The 11,868-nt window shown below is 46.6% G+C and overlaps 1 protein-coding gene across 3 annotated transcripts in view; it reads right to left on the bottom strand.

Annotated features, from left to right (window-relative positions):
- Pc (pyruvate carboxylase) overlaps positions 1 to 10,194 on the bottom strand; it is a 108,743-nt gene extending 98,549 nt beyond the window's left edge. Inside the window, exons 1-2 of one of the 3 annotated variants that reach the window (XM_010635839.3) lie at positions 10,025 to 10,194; positions 4,625 to 4,658 (exon numbers count right to left, since the gene is read on the bottom strand). The gene's annotated coding sequence lies outside the window, so the exon portion shown is untranslated. Of the gene's footprint in view, positions 1 to 4,624; positions 4,659 to 8,173; positions 8,263 to 10,024 lie in introns of those variants that run through there. The other 2 variants (XM_010635842.3, XM_010635841.3) reach the window with 2 other exon arrangements.
- Between the last annotated feature and the right edge of the window lie 1,674 nt (positions 10,195 to 11,868).

Below are 11,868 nucleotides of genomic sequence, written 5' to 3'. Positions count from 1 at the left end.
TAAACGACCAAACAAAAAAAAAAAAAAAAATGTGTGTGTTGGATTCGGGGTGTTAGCTCAGTGGTACAACACATAGTTAATGTGCAAGAGCCCTGGATTTTGATCCCCAGCACTAAAACCAAAGAATAAAATCTGTGTGTTATCTGTTCCTTGAGGTATTTCAATGTTTAAGGGAACTAGGTTGGTTCAGAATAACAAGTCAGTCTTGAGATTCCAATTAAAACACATAACTGAGGGCCAGACATGGTGGCACAGGACTGTAATCCCAGCACTTGGGAGGTTGAGTCAGGAAGATCGTTGTGAGTTCAAGACCAGCCTGGGCTACAAAGTGAGTTCCAAGTCAGCTTCAATTACATAGTGAGACCCTGTCTCAAAAAACCAAAACAAAAAACAAACAAACAAAAACCAAAACCATACATATAACTGAGTAACTGATTTAAACTTACTATTTTAGGTAGGAATTTTACTAAGTTGAAAATCACTGGGACATGGTGGTACACACCTATAATCACAGCTACTTGGGAGGCTGAGGCAGGAGAATCAAAGGTTCTGCAGGGCTGGGGATTTGGCCTCCCCCTTCTCTCCTATCTCTAGATCCTCTTCTGATCTGCAAAAGGTCCACCTCCCTGTTTCCTGTTATCTATCTTTTATTTTTCTCTTTAAATTATTCATACTTTGAGTTTCTCATATAAAAGAAACCATGCAATATTTAACCGTCTGTATCTGATTTATTTCCCTTAGCATGTGGTTTCAAGGCGCATCTTAAATAGGTAAAATTAAAAAGACTGACCGTAGTCAGTGTTGGGGAAGATGCTGAGAGATTAGAATCCTCACACTCCACTGGTGGGAATATAAAATTGTACAGCCGTGCATGGTGGTGCAGGCCTATAATCCCAGCACTCAGGAGGCTGAGATGGGAGGATCACTGTGAGTTCGAGACCAACCTGGGCTATACAGTGAGTTCCAAGGCAGTCTGAACTACATAGTGAGACCCTGTCTCTAAAAAAATAAATAAAATAAATAAAATAGTGCAACAACTGCAGTTCAACCACTCCATTCCTAGGCATCTGCCCAAGAGGAAATACACGTTCAAACAAACACTTGTGCATAAATGCTTCATTTGTAATTGCCAAAAACTGAAAGCAGCAAAGATGACTAACAACAGGTACATAAACTGTAATTTCTGTGTAATGGAATAATTACTCAGCAATAAAAAAGAATGAAATACTGATATATAAAACAACATGAACACATCTTTAAATAATTATGGCTGAGTTAAAGAAGGCAGACAAAATATAATAACTACAATATGAGTTCATTTATGGAAAATTCCAGAAAATCCAACTTAATCTATAGTAACAGAAAGCAGTGTAATGGTTCCTCAAGAAGGGGAAGCAGGACCAGGGATTTAGCTCAGTGGTGCCATGCCTGCCTCGCAAGAACAAGATTCTGAGTTCAATACCCGGTACCACAAAAAAGGTGGGGGGGGGATAGATGGGGAGATGGATTCCAAGTGTGCAGATGTGTTCCTTGTCTGGACTATGGTGCTGGCTTCAGAAATGCACATTTGTTAAAACTTAGCAAATTGAACATTTTCAACATGTACAACTTATTATGTTAGCTATTTAAAGACCAAATATAAAAGAGGATAGGGATGTTTAAAAACTTAGAGTCAGCTTAATTTATTAGATTTATAGGAGTTAAGTATTAGGGAATTTTTTTAATTAGGCAACTGGAAGATGTATTAAAATAATTAAAAGAGGGTAACTATAATTTATAAATTTAATCTAAAAATTCAAGTGTTCAAATCAGAGGCCAGGCATGGTGGCACAACAGGTAATCCCACTCCAGAGGCTGAAACAAGAGAAGCACTGTTCAGGACCAGTCTGGGCTACAAAATGAATGCCAGGGTAGCCTGAACTGCATAGTGAGACCCTGTCTCAAAAAGAAAAAAAAAAAGAGGCCAAGCATTAATCAAAAGGCCTCACCAAAGTGACTGTTAAAATTTTCTAGAATTATAAATGGAATGAAAAAATTCATAGGTATGATTAAGAGCTAAACTTAAAAGAATTAGATTTTTGTTTGCAGGGATGGGGATAGAACCCAAGGCCTCCAGTATGCTAGGCAAATGTTCTACCACTGAGCCACACCCTCAGCCCTAGAACTAAATTTTTAAATTTATAACCTTAATAAATTGAAAAAGTTTTTCCACCCAAGTAATTTTGGAATCTTTCCATTACTCAAAAATCCAGAGATAGGAATGGGTGTGGCATCCAGAACCTCACCCAGACACCACTCAGCAAACCCAGAACACTCTGTCAGAATGTTTCTTCACGTATAATAACAATGTGTCCCCAAGTATTTATTATTAGTGATTTATTAAGATGGATTTTAAATAGTACATAAGTCAGAGAAAGTGCTCAGAGAAGCATAAAATGAGTGTGGGTATAAGAAATGAGCAGTAGCTGGGAGTGGTGGTGCACACCTGTAGTCCCAGCATTTCCGGAGGCTGAGGCACGAGGACAGTGGCAACTCAGCAAGTAGGGTCAGGGTAGGGGTCTGCGGACACAGCTCAGTAGAAAGGGTCTGGGTTCAACCCAGTTACAGGGAAGGAGGGTTGGGAGGAAAAAAAAAGAACAGCATGATATCATCTTATCACCAGTACTAAGAACATTCCAGACCCTGGGCAGACCAGTGACAGAAAGGAGGAAGGTGACACACGTATCCTCACAAACTAAGCATGACTCAGCACAGGCAGGCCACAGAATTTTCCAGAGCCTGGGCCTCGGATGTTAAATCGCCTGCTGATCAGGAGAGGAGCCACTGCTGAAGGAGTCCACCAGTCCCTCAGGGCAGTGTGTGGAAATGTGCTCCCAGCTGGCTGCAGTTGCGCAGTCTCCCAGGCTCCGCCCCTGCCCCACCAGCCTGCAAATCAACACAAGGGGCCAACAGGAGCCCTGGGGGCTATGGGCGCTGGGAGGACCTGGGGTTCTGCCTTCTAGCACAACAACACCACCACAAAAGAGCCCACACCCACCTCCCTCCAGAAAGCTCCAGAGGGGAGAGCCGCCCCCCCTGCACCCCCTTCACCCGCTTGACAGAGCCTTGGTTACAGTAACTAAGGAAAGCTCCAGGGAACCAGCAGGGCCTTGGGAACTGATGAGCTGAACAAGCTTTGACAAACCAGATGATCAGGGAGACGGAGGCCCTTCTTGGTGACTAGCTTTCCCTTCCAAGTGATGGATTTGGGAGAAGACGTTAATAAACGATGACAGCCTTAATGGATTCAGCATCTTCGATTTTGCTCATCAGATTTCTCCAGGTTTTTTTTTTTTTGGTTTCTTCAGCTCCCTAAGATGGGTGGCTTGGGGGGATTCACCCGATGCCCCACTTCTCCACACAGGGATGGAAGCAAGAGATAATATCCAACTCTATCAACCCAGAATAAGCTCCAGAGTGGGCAGAGAGAACTGGGGGGAGGGGGAATTTGGTGGGGGAGGTGCTCTTGCCACAGCGCTCAGCCATTTCCACCTGGTACTCATCTGGCCTTCAAAGTCAGCTCTCAGCAAACTGTCATAGAAAACAGCTACTGCTGGCCCAAAACTAGGACAGGACGACAGTGGGAAATCCCATAAAGAAAGCCAACCCCTTGGTCATGAAGAACACCCTGAGAAAAATCCTTATACAATGGGTGGAAAGCCAAGAAAAATCCCTGTACAAAGGAATCCCCATTCCATATTCAACATGAGCTCTGAGGAAAGTTGAGCCACAAAGTCCCCAGCACCCTGTTCAATCCCCAGTACTACTTCCTGCCAAAAAAAAAGGAAAGGAAAAGGTCCTTAGGCACCTAGTTGTGACAGAGAGAGCAGCTGGCCTACATTTGGATGAAGGGAACATAACCATTAGTGTCATCAAGGCTGGGAGAATGCCTGGCCAGGCTGTTCTTGCATCTGAGTGGGGGATAGGACTGGAGTCTCAGGTGAAGCTTAGCAGAGGGTGTAGGAATTTCAGCTGGGGAGTCACAACTGGATCACACAGCCACCTGCAGTCAGGGAGCTGCACAGTAGGGGAAACCTTAAAAGTACCAGGCTTAAAAGCTGGCAGTGCTGCCTGGCACTAGGTAGGGGAAAGAAGGGACAATTCCCCCTTCACTCCCGTGTCATTGTGACTGGTAGGGCTGCAAATGCACATCAAGTAGTCTCAACTCCTGCTAGAGCCACTTCTCATGCCCCAGCTGCACACTTCCCCAAGTCTCTCACAACCCAGCTGCCTACCTTCCGTGACCCCCAAAGAAGGGGTCTTCTCAGATGCTGCCTTGTTTGGGGGATGCTTCTGGTAGGAGCTTCACAGCCACCCCCTGCCCAGCTCCCAAGCCACACCCTTCAGAAGTAAGGCTTCTATGCTATGGCTGGCCAGCTGCCAGCTAAGGCCAGCAGGAAGCCAGATGTCACTTTCCTGAAAAAAACCAAGGAAGTCCAGAGTGACAAGCTTAAATGGAGGTTTTCCAAAAATCAGAGCTCAGCCTTTTGTCCTGATAGAGCTTGAGACTTGACATGCATCGGCAGCTGCTCTCTCCAAAGTCCCCCACATATGCCACTGGCCGGGGGTTCAGGACATAACTCACCCTCAGTGTTCTGTCTCCTGAAGGCAGATGCTACCTAGAGTAAAAGGAAGAAAAAGAAAAAAATGTTAACCTTGTTTCTCCAGGCACTCCCTTGACAACCTAGGAAGGATAAGAACATAGATTTAGAATGCAGAGAACGGCTTGGATGCTTCCATCTCAGGGGTCTGAGGGGGGGCCCCAAGGCAGCAGAGGCTGAGGGTATACCAGCTCCATTGTCCAGCTGCCATCCGCTCTGTGACCCTCAAAGCAGTTCCTCATCTGTAAAATGGGTACAATACCAGGCTTGATGGCACACACCTGTAATCCCAGCACATGAGAGGCTGAAGCAAGAGGATCGCCATGGGTTCAAGGCCAATGTAGGCTACATATCACTATTCAAGACCACCCTGAACTGCACAGTGAGACCTTGTCTCAAATAGTAAAATAAAATAAAACAGAGAATGATAATACCCACTTCACAGGCTTTAGAGGACACCCTAGGGGTAACACATACAAATGACATGCTCTGATGTTGGTCACAAGTGTGGCAGTAGTATCAAAGTAAAGCTTTTGATTTGATTTGTTTTTGTTTTTTGAGATAGTGTCTCCCTATGTAGTTCAGGCTGGCCTTGAACTCACTATGTACCCAGGCTGGCCTTGGAACTTGAGGCCATCCTCTTGCCTCAGCCTCCAGAGTGCTGGGATTACAGGCATGGGCCACAACACCCAAATAAAGTAAAGCTCTTGCCTGGCCTCCCCACAAGAAATCTCAGAAATTGTTCTTTTTTTCTAATCTGAAATGCTTCCCCTTTCTGTCCACCTCCATCCAGCCCCAGGCCCTCTGCACAGTGGCCTCTAATCCTGAGATGTTACCTGTGCTGCAGGTTCTGGAGCTCTGGTTCCTCTCTTATTCTGCAACTTGTCACTAATGAAGTACTTTTACGTGACCTGCCACATGTCTCCCATTTCCCTACTGTTTCCACAAAACTTTCCCTGCAGAATTCCCCTCCCTGCCATGTGTAAGAGAATACCCCACATTCAGGCCTACAGAGTCCATGGGTAGAGCCACTTTTCAGAGTTTACAGACTGCTTATTTTCCAAAGGCCACACCTGTGAGACAGCTCAACCCACAGGTCAATAAACATCACAATGGAGACACACACCAGTGAGCCAACAAAGGGACTGAATACATGTTTAGAGAAAACCAGTTGTCTTGGTAAATTATCTCCAAGTTGAAAGTGAATATGTGAATATCTGAAATATTTATTGAGTTCATGCTTTGCACTAGGAACTATGCCAGAAAACACAGGCTGTGCCCAAAAAGTAAGTTAAACTGTTGGTGATCAAGTTTAGGAGACAAAAACGGGATACTGCATGAGAGGTGAGCAGAGAGACTCAGAGCCTCAGAGTCTAAGGCCAGTCCCAGCCATGTCATTTCCCAGCCATGTGACTCTGAGTTATTTCACCTGTGTATATAATGGGGCTAACAAAGATCTCTGTCACCACATAGTAAGAGCACATATAGGTTAGCTTTTATTATTGACAATAAATCACTATCATCCCCAGTATTATTAAAAGTGAGAGTCCTCATCTGGCTGAGTAGATTTGGCAAGGCTTAATACAAGAAAGCCTTGAGGACCATAGAGGTAGCTCACGGAATTTGCCTGGTCCTGACTGATCCCTGATTCCCCAGTATTATTAAAAGTGAGAGTCCTCATCTGGCTGAGTAGATTTGGCAAGGCTTAATACAAGAAAGCCTTGAGGACCATAGAGGTAGCTCACGGAATTTGCCTGGTCCTGAATTTGATCCCTGATACAGGGGGGTGGGGGGGTGGGGGCTTGAGTCTTAAAGAGTAATTTAACTTTGACAAGAAAAGGCCCTGTAGAAAGCAGTCATCAGGAAGAAGAGCAGAGAAGGGATACTAGCAAATGAGTTTGGGGAAACAAAATAGTCTCACAGAGGGGCTGAGGTGAGCCCAACAGGTAAGATTACATTAGAGAGCCTTGAATGCTAAGCCCAGGAAACCTTCTCATTCAATAAGAGGAAATAGCTTGTTCTTTTTGCCACTTTCCTGCCATCTACTAGTAGCCTACCTCCTTTGGCAAAGCATCCACAGCTGACACTAAAAGGCAGCCAGGAGAAAGAGATGATGGGATGTCCTGTCTGGCCTAAATGAGGTTTCTGTGTGTGGAAGTAGGCAAGATGCCTCACAGCTGCAAAAGATAGTCCCAAATGAGAAATGGCTCCAAAGTAGGCACTTTTGTGTAGAAAGTGTAGGGGTCCCTTCAAAAGAGGGTAGGGAACTACTGGGAGGCAGCCAGAGAGAAGTTCTACATTAACCTCCACTAAAAACGCTAACAACATTGACCTAGAAGCGGTACCTGACTAACGGGATAAATGCTAGAAAGAGGCGGGACTTCCTCCCAGATTTACTAACCTTTTGTCAATGGCACTGGTCACAGCTACCAAACGTGACTCCTTTCCATCTTCCCTAACTTCCATTCTTCTCTCCTCATTGCCTCTCCATCTAAGCTATTTTCTACTAATTTATCCAAACCTTTTATTAAGTGTCTACTTGTTTCCAGCACAACATTAGGGACTATAAGGACATGATGAAGAGGGACCCAGACAGCAGTGACATGGAAGAAGAGATGTGGGACTGAGGTCCAGAGTGGTGTTGGGAGGACAGGAACCTAGCACAGGACCTGGGGTCCTAGAAGTCACACAGAGTATGCAAAGAGCAGAGCAAAAAGAGGGTGGGCAGCGGGCATTGGTACCTCAAGGCAGGAGGGATCCACCAAGGGTCACCAGGGGAGAGTAAGGAGTGCCACAGAGAAGGATCAGCCAGGCTGCAGCAGGCTTTGAGGCGAGAAGTTGCAGAAGGGTACATGGGGTAAGCTGGGGAGACTTGGGCTGGCAGCCTAAATTAATTCAAAAAACAGGTATTGAGCAACCGTACTGAACAGAGAGAGTCCTTTCCCTAAGGGCAGGGCACAGGCCAGCCATGAGGAAACAAAGGATCACTGGGCGTGGGGGTGCAAGCCTGTAATCCCAGCTACCTGAGAGACTGAGGCAGGAATATCACAAGTTCAAACCTAATCAAGGCAACTTAGTAAGAACCTGTCTCGGAATTTAAAATAATAATAATAATACAAATTAATAATAATAATAAAAGAAGGCTGAAGATGTAGCTTTTCATGCCCTGGGATAGTGAAGCACAGTATTCCAAATTACTAGGGAAGCTAAAGGAGGCATGAGGTTCACTTGAGCTCATCAGTTCAAGACCAGCCCAGGCAACATGGTGACACTCAGAGAGAAGAGAGAGGGACAGAAAGAAAAGAAAGAAAATGGAAAGGGTTGTAGGAAAGAAAGAAAACAGCTTATGATAAAGTGCATATTTAGCATGTCACTCAGCTCTCTGGGTTTGATTCCTTTCATAAAGGGGGGGGGGTGGTCTGCTCTCAAGGAACCTCCTGGAACACAATGGTTAGAATCTGCTGCTGAGCCCTCCAAGCCCAGTCAAGCAGGCAACTGCCTTTGGGTCCAATCTTACTTCTTCACTGTCTTACCTGCACTTTAGTAAATCATGTTACCTTAACCTGGTTACATCTCTTGTGACCTGCAGAGGCCCCTTGTGACCTGCTATTTCCTCTGCGTCCTTCTTCCATCTTCTTCAGCCTTCCTCTCACAGGTTCTAGTTTAAAATTCAGCCTCTTGCATAATAAGACCTTTGCCACTCAAATCTAATATTTGCTTCACTGCCAGTGGCATCAAAAAGGTTTACCGCTCACTACCTCCAGGAAGCCAGCTCAAATTCATTCCCTTCTATTCTCAAGGCCATTTCTCCTCTGCCTTGTTTTACTATGTGGTGGTCTGTCCTGATTTGTGAACTCCAGGGAACTTCCTCTTCCATTTCCTCCTCTGAACTATACCTTGCTCTCTCCAGCTTTCTACAAATGTCTGTGGCATGTTCACTTGCTGCTTGGGTTTTTTTCTCTCCTCTAACCAGTTTGCTGGCAGGATTAACCTCATCACCTACATCATATCTCAGCACCCAACCTAGGGCTCTGAACATGGTAGATGTATTTTTTTAAATGTGCATATGGTAGGTGTGCAAAGAATATGATTAAGAGTTATGGTGGTGCACACCTACAATGCCAGCACTCAGAATACTGAGACAGGAGGATCACTGTGAGTTCCAGGTTAGCCTGGGCTGCATAGTAAGTTCAAGTCCACCCTAAACTACATAGCAAGACCTTGTCTCAAAAAACAAACAAGAATCCAAGACTTAAGATGAAGAGTCAAACAGAAAGCTACAACTGCATAGATAAACTGAGCACATCCACGAGGATTTGGATCACACAAAGGGAAAGGGTGATATGGTAGAGGCCAGCCAGGGCTGAGGTTGGCAATAGATAAGGGAGTGACACGGAAGGCACGTGGCAAAGATTCTGGGGGCTCTAGTGACCTAGCAAGTGTTGGCACTTCTCGGAGCCTCAGTTTTCTCAGCTGCAGAACTGGGTTAATATGCCTTGGCCTATCATCTCACGAAATAAAGAAGCAAACTGATTGTTAAGAAGTCCAAAGATGCCAGGGACCCAGGGACTTGGCTTAACTCCATCATTTGTGAGATGAAGAAAGAGCTCTCCAAAGCAAAGTAGGCAAAGCAGTCACACGGTGGGGAACTTGCAGGAAAGGTCGTCAAAGCCAAGACTTCTGCGTGGGAGAGCATTTATCGAACCCAATTCATCAACTACTAAAAGTTGTTAACAGGCTCAGTCCAGCTTCACCTCCTGAGGGTCCTTGGGCAAATAAATCACTGCATCACCTTACACTTTCTTCTATATCTGGACCAAAGTGGAAGCCTCCATTCTACTACAGGAGGCAGAGGGCCAACAACCTGAACAAGGAAAATGCTCTCTTTACACGGCACAGCTGTCATATATCTGCTATGATGGGAGCAAGTTGGGCTGCCGAGTTTGACAGAATTGGGTGCGAACGCTCAGGGACATGGAGCGATGCATTTCAGAGCTCCATGAATCAGTTTCTCCATCTGCAAAATGGGCCGGAGAGCAGGTTGGAGGCCGCCAGCAGGCGCCAGACTGGCAGAAGGAGGCGGCGCCCGCGCAGGAGGGATGCAAGTTGGGCGGCGGGCCCCAGGCGCCACACGGCGGGGTCCAGGCAGACAGGGAGAGGACAAATCCGCACGGTCCATGTCCCCACGGGAGGGGGAGGGACGCCGCACGTCCTGTCGTGTCGCGTCGCACGCCGCCGTCTCCTAAAGCCTCCACTCGCGGAGCCTGCTCCGCCTTCGTGCAGGCGACCCTTACATAAGCGTCCCTGGCGGAGATGCCGGAGCACGCCCACCCGCTCAGACCTGCCTCTGGAAGAGGAAGATGCAGAGCGCCGAGGACACTCACCTCCTCCCCGCCGCTGTAAGTCGTCGCCGCCGCTTCTAAGGCTGCTGCCTCCACTGACAGAGAACAGCTGCGGTCTCCGCGCAACCGAACTTGCTGCAGCCCTGGCCCCACCTCACGGACTTCTTATTGGCCCAGATAGCCCAACCCCTCCTGGAATTGGGCAGTATTCTCCGTCACTCACCGCTCCCCCGCTCAGGACTCCTCCCTATGCCCGCCTACCCGTCACGTTTAAGTCTTGGCGCCCCACGTCAACCCCGCCCCGCTCATCCCCGGTGGGCCTCTGGATTGGCTGCGAAGCTAAGAGAGCCCGCCCCTGACGCACCACCGCCTACTCCTGGTGTCTGGGAAGCCTCACGTGTGGCTCGGAGCCCCGCTCCGACTCGCAATAGGCGGAAGTGGCCCGGTACCGACACTTCTTGATTGGCTGTTGGCGGGGGTGGGGACATGCAATTCATTCACCCGAGTAGCACGTGTCTGTCCAAACCGCAAGCACAACAAAAACTGCGGGTCTCTGGCGACCAGGGTAAACGCAAATACACTTTAGCGAGTGGAGAAGTGGGAGCAGTAGAAGAGTTTTCGAAGGGCGGAAGGAAGGAGAAGGCCTTGGTGCCACCTGGCCTTACGTGATTGTTTCCTTTGTCAGCGATATGGGTGGTGATCGTGGTCAGCAATCCGCCTCTGTGTGACCTTGGACAAGTAGCTTCACCTCTCTGAGCTTCTGTTTCTTAATGTGCAAAGCGAGCCCCTCAGGGCCTAAGGGGTTTAGAAGTCTGGGTTGAGATACAGTAGGAATTTTTCTTTCTTTTCTTTTTTTTTTTTTTTTTTTTTTTTTTTTTTTCTTTTTTTTGTACGGGGGTGGGGATAGAGTTAAAGACCTTGAGCTTTCGAGGCAGGCGCGTTGCCACTGTGTTAAATCCCTGGCCCAACAGTAGGAAATCTTAAATTGGACTCTGTGCCAACCAGGGAATAGAGAAGTGAGCAACACAAACCAAAATTTCTTCCTACCAGCGGGAGGAGACTAACAACAAACAAAATATACAGTTCATCAGATGGTGATCAAGGAGAAAAAAAACCTGCTACAGACAAGAGGATCAGGGAATGTGAGAACATCGTGTTAACTAGAAATTGCTTTCTGAGCAAGGAGAGATATTACATTACGAGTTCTTCCTCTTATTGGACTTTATTATGTATTATGTAAAGAGTTTGTCATCCCAGCCAGGTGTAGTGGCGTACGCCAGTAATCCCAGCACTTGGGAGGCTGAGACAGAAGGATCACTGTGAGTTCAAGGCCAGCCTGAACTACATAGTGAGACCCTGTCTCAAAAATCCAGAAGGAAGGAAGGAAAAGAGGGAGGGAGGGAGGAGAGAGAGAGAAAGAGGGAAATAAAGTGTTTGTCATGCTAATTTCTTTGTCCTTCTTTCCACCTATCCTGCAGAACCCCAACCATGGATAGATCCAACACAGCTAATTTCGTAGAAGAACAAGGTTTTAAGTTTCAACCTTCGGATATACACATTCATTTGATCAGCATACAACTCTTGAGTATCTATCTACTACTGTGCCTGGTGGTGGTATGCTGGAGACAGTGGTGGGCAAGATATCTTAGACCACACATTCTATTGGACACCCAAGTCCACTTTTTGGGGGGGGGGTAATAGTGGTGGTACTGAGAATTGAACCCAGGGCCTTCACACTGATCTATGTGTCCAGCTTACTCTCTATTTAGAACAGGTCTCCCTAAATCTCTTAACTAGTGGGATTACATAGGTGTAAATCACCGTGCCTAGTTCCTCTTTTTTTTTTTTTTTTTTCCTTTCAGAAAAAGAGTTAAAATTGAGACCTC

Source organism: Fukomys damarensis, unplaced genomic scaffold (genome assembly GCF_012274545.1).
Source record: "Fukomys damarensis isolate Sample0158 unplaced genomic scaffold, DMR_v1.0_HiC HiC_scaffold_27, whole genome shotgun sequence".
NCBI classification, from domain to species: domain Eukaryota; kingdom Metazoa; phylum Chordata; class Mammalia; order Rodentia; family Bathyergidae; genus Fukomys; species Fukomys damarensis.
The sequence above is the reverse complement of the archived record's forward strand: the minus strand, read 5'-3'. Positions and strand labels throughout refer to the sequence as shown.